Source organism: Eleginops maclovinus, chromosome 17 (assembly GCF_036324505.1).
Source record: "Eleginops maclovinus isolate JMC-PN-2008 ecotype Puerto Natales chromosome 17, JC_Emac_rtc_rv5, whole genome shotgun sequence".
NCBI classification, from domain to species: domain Eukaryota; kingdom Metazoa; phylum Chordata; class Actinopteri; order Perciformes; family Eleginopidae; genus Eleginops; species Eleginops maclovinus.
Genome location: NC_086365.1, coordinates 12,036,701 through 12,044,791, shown reverse-complemented (window position 1 = coordinate 12,044,791; position 8,091 = coordinate 12,036,701).

Sequence of the window (8,091 nt, the reverse complement as noted above, 5' to 3'; positions counted from 1 at the left end):
TGTGTATGTTGTTACAGGAAATTCAATAAAGCAGATATCTGTGTCTTAAAGGATTCACAGTGATTGTGGAGTCACAGTTTCTGACTGTTTGACGATCTGAAAAGCCCTTCTGTTTGAAGCATTCTGAGGCCTTAAGTCATTCAGAGGAGCCGCACATGCATACTTTAAATCTAAAACAACCCATTTGTGTAAAGAGATTAACTGTTGGCTAAGCCAGGACCATGTCAAATATATCATAACTAGCACCCAGCTAGTCCAGCAGGGGCTCAGTCAGTAGGGGCTTGGACTGGGAATCGTAGGGTTGCTGGTTCAAGTCCCTGAACAGACTTGAAATATGGAAAGTGGACTGCTACTTGGAGAGGTCCCAGTTCACCTCCTGGGCCCTGCTGTGGTGCCCTTGAGTAAGGCACCGGACACCTCCAATCCCCCCTCCCCATTGCTCCCCGGGCGCTGCACGATAGCTGCCCACTGCTCCTAGTACTAGGAAGGGTTAAATGCAGGACAATTTCACTGTGTGTGCTCTGCTGTGTGCATGCATGTGACCAATAAAGAGGGTTTCATCCTCCGATTCTATCTACCCTGCACATACATTTTTCCAGCACATCCTCCAGCTATAGCTGTATATATATATATTCAGAATTACTGAATGTATGTTCTCATCAGCCTGCGTCAGGAGCCGGTACATGTTTCTGTGTGTGTTCTCAGAAAGGCTATGAAGAATTAACAAGGATCAGCTGAAAACACTCAATACTTTTGGTCTTCTCTGTGTGGTATGTAGGCTACACATGTACATAATGGCAGCCCACTGCTCCTAACACTAGGATGGGTCAAATGCAGAATCTCCAATTAAGGGTATACGCTTTTGTATTCTTCTTCTGTTATCAATAGAATATGTCAGCTAAGGGACTACTTTCTTCAAGGATGATGATAGACACACACAAAAAAAAAGATGCATATTGTTTGTAGCCCCTAGCCCAAAATCCTGCAGGAACGAGTCCTAAAACCCAGAAGTGAGTTAGCATTTTACCACTACCGGTTCCCTCGTCTCAAAGTCAGTGGGATTTCTCCGTAGGATTTTGGAAAATAGCTCGAAATAAGGTCTGTGGTTGACACAAATTTAAGAGACGGGTCACGTTTTGTTCTACAAGATTCAAGGTTTGTTAACTCATCTTTGTAAAACGATATCAGAGTGCTAATTGAAGCAGCCTTGACTGCTAGTTAAACTCAGTGTGGCTAAAAGGAAAAGCTTTGTTAAAATATGTAAGCCTGCGAAAGTCAGTTGAAAGGATCTTAAGTTGGCGTGACGTTGAGGTCGTGCGACCCCTGCCGTACTCGTCTGTAGTTCGTTTATAGCACAATGTTAGCATTATCTGGCGATTAGATTTATGATTAGAAAATTATCCGGCTGAACAAAACGTGCATTTATCAGGTTGGTTTTCCACACATCTTATTTTTTACAATACTCCAAAATCCTACGGAGAAATCACATTGCGTTTTTGTCGAGGGAACCCATGCGCGGCTTACTTCCTGGTCGGCCTACAAAAATACGTCATCCCTGCACCACTCTATTACAGAATGAAACAATGACAGCTCCGGTAATCAATATATTCTGGCCCTTTACCGCTTGGAAAAACCCAACATCTGACGAAATGTTTCAATCAATATTCTGTCATATGTAATTTGCTTGAACAATCACAAGATGGAAAAACAATCTGAATAGTGACATTTCTAATAAATGAATCCTTTTATCTATTCACCTGTAGCTGGCATTTACGCAGGCTCTTTGTTTCACATGAACTGAGAGGAACTGCATGCTGCTGTCCTCAGACAACCCCACCCAAATCTAATACTCTAAGGAATGCGGCATATTCCTGTGTGTGTATCCGTGTATGTGTACCTGTTAGTGTGTGTGTGCTCAGCATTGTGTATGTAATGCATGATACACAGTGTTCCACTCTACATATGCTCTCGCTGTGTCTTATTCCAGGCTCATTCTGATTGCTGTGATGCAGAGCCGGAAAATAACTGTTCCTCGCTCGTGATTGACAGCGAAATCGGTTGTGAAATAAAAATACGTTTTTAAATCATAGCAGTTTTACCGAACAAAGTGGCCAAATACCAAACAGCTCAGCATGCAATGGTTTGGGTAACCACACGCTTTTAAGAGACAAAGAAACATAGGAGCACATGTGCTGTGGGTGAACTTTGACACGCTGTGTGTCTGTGCACGATATATGTGTCTGGAGTGTTCTGCCAGACTGTGCTTGGCATTGATGTGACATTTCCTCTGCTTGCTGTATCTAGTTTTGAGTGTCTGTGTGTGAGTGTGAGATGCGTCAGGGACAAAGAGTTCACACTGCAGCAGTGCTGTCTCCCTCCTCTCTCCTCTCCATCTCCCAAATGCCTCCCTCCCTGCCTGCCTGCTTCCGCATCCATCTCTCTGTTTTTTTTTTTTTGAGAGTCTGCTTCCCTCTCCTCAAATAATCTCTCTCAGTATTTCTGTCTGTCTCTCGCACAGTGCCTCTCTCTCTCTCTCTCACACAGTTTGGGTTTTTCACACAATGTCTGTACATTTTGTGCTCCACGTGCCCGTTTGTACGAGGCTGCCTGTTGCTGTGTGTTCCAAATGCATGAAGTCATTTATATCTTCACATAAAAGTTTCTTTCTTTGAATAATTGGAGCGTTTAAGGGATATGGATCAGTCGATATCCCTTTTAATACATATGTATGACAACACTGAGTCTATTGATAATCCATTCATTGTGGGGAAAAAGGTCCAGACATGCTGTTATCTTCATCTATACATTTGTTATGCTTTACGTCCTAATAAAATGAATATAGACGGGTTCTGCAAGACATTTAAGGACATCACCTTTAACTTTGAGAAACTGGGATGAATATTTATCCTTATTTTCTGACATTTTACTAACCAAATGACTGACTATTGTAATAATGTTCCTAATTTTCAGTCCTGTTATGGTATAATTTAAAAACTATGTTACTCTGTGTTTTCTTGATTGTTCTTTGACAGTTTATGATCCGTGTGACTGTCCTTTTTTATCCCCACTGTTCTCCTCATTTGACCTCCGTCTCCCTTCCCATTTGGTTTCTCCCCCCCGCCGTCTGTCTCGCTCTCACTTTCCCTCTTCATCTCTCGGCAGTATATGTCAGATCCTCCCGTGTGTGTGTGTGTGTGTGTGTGTGCGTGTGTGTGTGTGTGTGAGTGTGAGACCGTTTGATGCATCCTTTTTTTTTGAAGCTGTCGGCTCTGCCTCCAATGGAGATGCTTGTGAAGCAGTTTGGTACTGATGTGCGCTTCTGATGTACAGTGTAGGACTCTGCAAAGTCTGTCTGTGTGTGTGTGTGTGTGTATGTTATGCAGACAAGTGTGAATGTGACTGGAGTGTGAGGAGCACAGAGTTCAGACTACTGCACCATCCCTCTTCCTCTCTTTTTGCATCCTTCCTCCCATTCTTCGTCTCCATCTATCTTCTTCTCCTACTTCCTCCTTCTCCTGTCTCCTCTCTTCCTTCCCACCTCATCCCGTCTTCACCTCTCTCCACATTCTCCACCTCCCTCTTTATCTTTCACTCCGTCTCTCAGTCTGAGGCGACCCACTCAGATGAATAATTCAGACTGTGATGCACTGCAGGTTTTCCCCCTCTCCGCCCCCTTTTTCTCACCTCTCCTCCTCTGCATCATCATCCCTCCTTCCTTCCTTCTCCTCTGTAAACCCAGGATAAATTCTCAGGAAATTAGTCATATCTTCATCACTTGTTTTTGATAATTTATTGAACATTTGAGTGTGTAAAAAAAGAGGGAGAGATCCCCTAAGTGTTTGGTATTCTGTGGCTCCTTCTGCAGGGGGCTTCTGGGTGTCTCCTCTGTCTCTTTTTCGCACACACTTCCAGAGGAGGTGCCATGCGCATGCTCGACAGCGGGGCTCTCCCCACTACCCCTCCCAACCCCGGCACACACACCTCCATCAGCATCACCCCTCTATCTATTTTCCGTTACTACTGATTTGCGATGAGGCGGGGCAGCGAAGCTCGAGGGATGCGATAGAAAAGAGAAGGAGGATGGAGGGAGGGAGGGTGAGTGAGTTTCTGAAGAAGTGAGTCACGAAGCAGACGGTAAGTCGGAGGCATTGTGATTACGACTGCTCAGCTTCAAGGGGAAACGCTGCAGGCTGAGCTTTCTAAGCATATGATAATCCATAAAAACACACAATGTTGAACTACTTTACAGGAAATCTGACGCTGATAGTGAGTAAGAAAGCAGATTGGAAAGAAATAGTGACGCGACTCCTGAAAGATATCTTGTCATTATGTAATCTCTACGCTGTACGGTGATGCAGCTCAATACATTGTCCCTCTTGACACACTCAATTACTACATGATTTATCCAACAGGACCTTCAAAGTGGTAATTCTGATGTGAAAGGTCCTCAATATCTCCCTCAAAAGTGAATTTCAAATAATAAACCACCCTTACTCAAACACAGAATGACTTTCTTCATTAAATCACAATGAATCTGACTTTCTAATCTAATCTTTTGATTCATATTTACAATCATACTTCTTACGCAGTGGCAGATCTAGACCAGTTTTCCTGGATTGGCCTTGCTGCGTAATTGGACTTTGTACATTTCTTAGTTAAAGAGGACATATTATGCTAATTTCCAGATTTCATATTTGTATTTAGTGCCTCTACTGTGATGTCTCCACTTTAATGTTCAGAAAGGTCTTTATTATTCTCATACTTCCTATGCTATGTCTGAAACCAGATAGAATTGGAGGATGAAACCCTCTTTATTAGTCACATACATGCACACAGCAGAGCACACACAGTGAAATTGGTCCTCTGCATTTAACCCATCCTAGTACTAGGAGCAGTGGGCAGCTATTGTGCAGCGCCCGGGGAGCAATGGGGAGGGGGGATTGGAAGTGTCCGGTGCCATGCTCAAGGGCACCACAGCAGGGCCTAGGAGGTGAACTGGGACCTCTCCAAGTAGCAGTCCACTTTCCATATTTCAAGTCTGTTCGGGGACTTGAACCGGAGACCCTACGATTCCCAGTTCAAGCCCCTACTGACTGAGCCACTGCTGGAGCCTAGTCTGCTCTGATGGGTCAGCTGGACGGCTCAGTCTGTCTGGAGGGCAGTTTCTGATTTTTACTTTTTGCAGACTATTTACCAAAACCAGTATCAAAGACTCTTTTTTTTTTTCTGAAGGGGGGTCCAAGCTCAGTGTGAGGGGTACCTGGCCCCTGCTGGCGCCCACCCTAGAAATGCCAATGTTGTTACGAAGTCAGTATTCAATATTCCTAATTTCGCTCTTTATCCCTACATACATATAATATAAACTGCTTATCTTATCTGACGAGTGAAATCTATTATAGCTGGGTGTTTCGTATTGGTCATATGATAAGTCCTGTTTTGAACATATCATGCGTATGTTTGAGTTATACCGGCTCCCCATGTGTGTGAACAGCCAGGAAAAAGGCAGCATGATTCAGATGGAGCGATATACATTTGGAAAAAATGCCTTCAGATCATCCTCGCGATGCTAATGTTTTTTATTTGGTTTAAAATAACACACTTTAAGGCAAGAAATTGCCAATAAAACACAACCAATGCATTTTTTGTGTTTCTTTTCATGCAAAAAGACCCCTCATAACTCCCATCAGGTTAATGTCGCTTATATAGTACACCAAAAACAAAGTGAGACGGGTCATGGTGGGAAAAGGATAAAAACAAATGGATGGAAAAAGAGAGCGAAAGAACACAGAAGGTACAAGGGGAGGGAAAAGGGGGATAATTACATGATGCCACTCTCCTGAAGTGGCAGTTGCCATAGTGACCAAGCCCAAGCGTCTGAGCACCTTTTGGATTGGAAGGCGATGGGAGGGTCTGGATGACAGGGGAGTGTGCCCTCTGAGCCAATCACAGCCCTCTGCTGAGCTCTGACACATTTCCCACATGCAGAGCCCTGTCGTTAACGAGGTTACACAACGACCTCCTAAAAACATAGAACAACATGCTCAGAAACAGGCCAGCTGCCGAACCATGACTCAGGGAGTTTGTGTGTGTGTTGCATCAGAGCAGGGACGTTAAAGGCCGAAGAGAAAAAGGAGAAAGTAGGGCAGGAATACAGATGCGTGACTGTTCAACAATTACACAACGTGCAGAAACACAAAGTGGCAACACAAGAAACTCTCAAAAAGAAGCGTTTCTCTTTTGTTACGTAAATACTTGGCTGACGCAGCAAACCTGGAGATATCGGGTACACAGAGTGCTGGAATGTTCTGTCTCAGCCAGACGCATCACATGACCAGAAAAAAAAAAAAAATCCCCATCTATTGTAAGGCATGAAAGAAAAGGATGAGAACAGAGAGTGTTGAAAGGAGGATTAGAGTCTATTAGTGACTCAGATTACAGAGACATTTATCAAAGAATGGGGCTTTATAGATAACAAATCTATACGTTTTAAAAACCATATCCCTAAAACACATTCTAACAATTATTGAAACAAGTCAGAAGACAATGCTGTGGAAAGGTTGCCACTTTTTGTATGTAATGCACTCCATGGAATCCTCAGAGTTCCAGATCGTTCCTTTTGTTGCGTTTTCACAACAAAACTGCACCGCTGAAATATTGTTTCCAGTTTTCATACTTTATTTTCTCTGTTTTTATTTGCATATTGGGTATTGAGGCATCTAGAAGTAATGTAAAGTAATCCCATCTTGATTCTTTGATTACGTACGTGATTACATGTTTTTAAATCTATTTATTTGATTAGTTTTTCTATTGGGATACAGTTTTTGAAGTAACCTCGTAACCCTGCGTATGCGACATAAGCCCTTTTAAACCCTGGATTTGCTAAAAAATCTACCCTCAAGAACTATACTGCCTTAAACTAAACGTGATCACTAACTGGAATGCAAATGTATGCGCATTAAGTGAAGTAGTTTGACTGTGAAGTAAGCATTTTGTCATTTACTCCGCCCCCTTAGAGGGCATGTCAAAGGACATAAGGTTGAGCAGGTCATATAGGAAATGCGCATTACGTAGGTGAAAAAAAAGGGCAGAGCGAAAAAGCCCAGAGGCGACAGAGATGATAAAGGTCACAGAAGTGATGGCTGTCACTTTATCCATAACCCAAGGATGCGTCACTCTGAGCAAGACACAAAATGTATACAATGTTAAGTGTAGTTGCTCTAAAGTGTTCATTATTCCCTTTAAATACATGTTAATTCATTATATCCCATTGTATCTGACCTTGGTTTCTTTAAATGGTGCCAACAAGCCTTGATAAAGTGTCATCATAGCCTTTTATTTCTCCATTTTAAAGCATCAGCTCCTCCTTGGATTCTGTCTTATATCTCTATTGAAATCAGGCCCGGTGGCAAAGGTTAAAGAAGCCGCTTTGTGCTGAGGGATGAGAGGGAATTATACTTTCCCCCTGCACGGCTAAAGTCAAGGTGCCCTTGACCGAGGTGTTTGCCCCTTGGCTGAAGAGGAGCAACCGCTCTGTGGATGGCGATTAGAGCAAAGTGTGTTTCTCAAAGTGTGGCTGTGTGTCCGGTAATGTGGTCAAAATGGAGTTAAATTGAATTGTTGTCACTTACAGGGCAAAGGCACATCATTTGCTGTGATGGACTAAAATTGGTTTTATAGAACTTACCTTGCACATAGATCTACTTATTTGAATACTGATACACCTCTTTTTTTCCCATGACGACTTGAACGACAATTTAATCCTCAATTTTCACCTAAATTAAGGTCCAACACTGTACATTTTAGTTTGTTTTTTTGGCTCCATGAAACAGACTAATACCCTGAAAAGTGCACTAAGCTACAACATGTTAAAAAGAGTGTTTCGTACAAAAATCAAGTTGACATGAAGTTGCTAAAGCCAAGATGTCTTTCAGCAACGTCACTCTTATTCATTTTGATGATTAACCTGAATGCAGCTCAACTATAACAGAATAATGAAAGGTGGGACTTCAAAGATGGCCGTGCCTGTGTAAAGAATGAAATTAGGAAGCTTAGTGTCACCAGCTGACAGCCTCGAACTTGTAGCATGGAGAC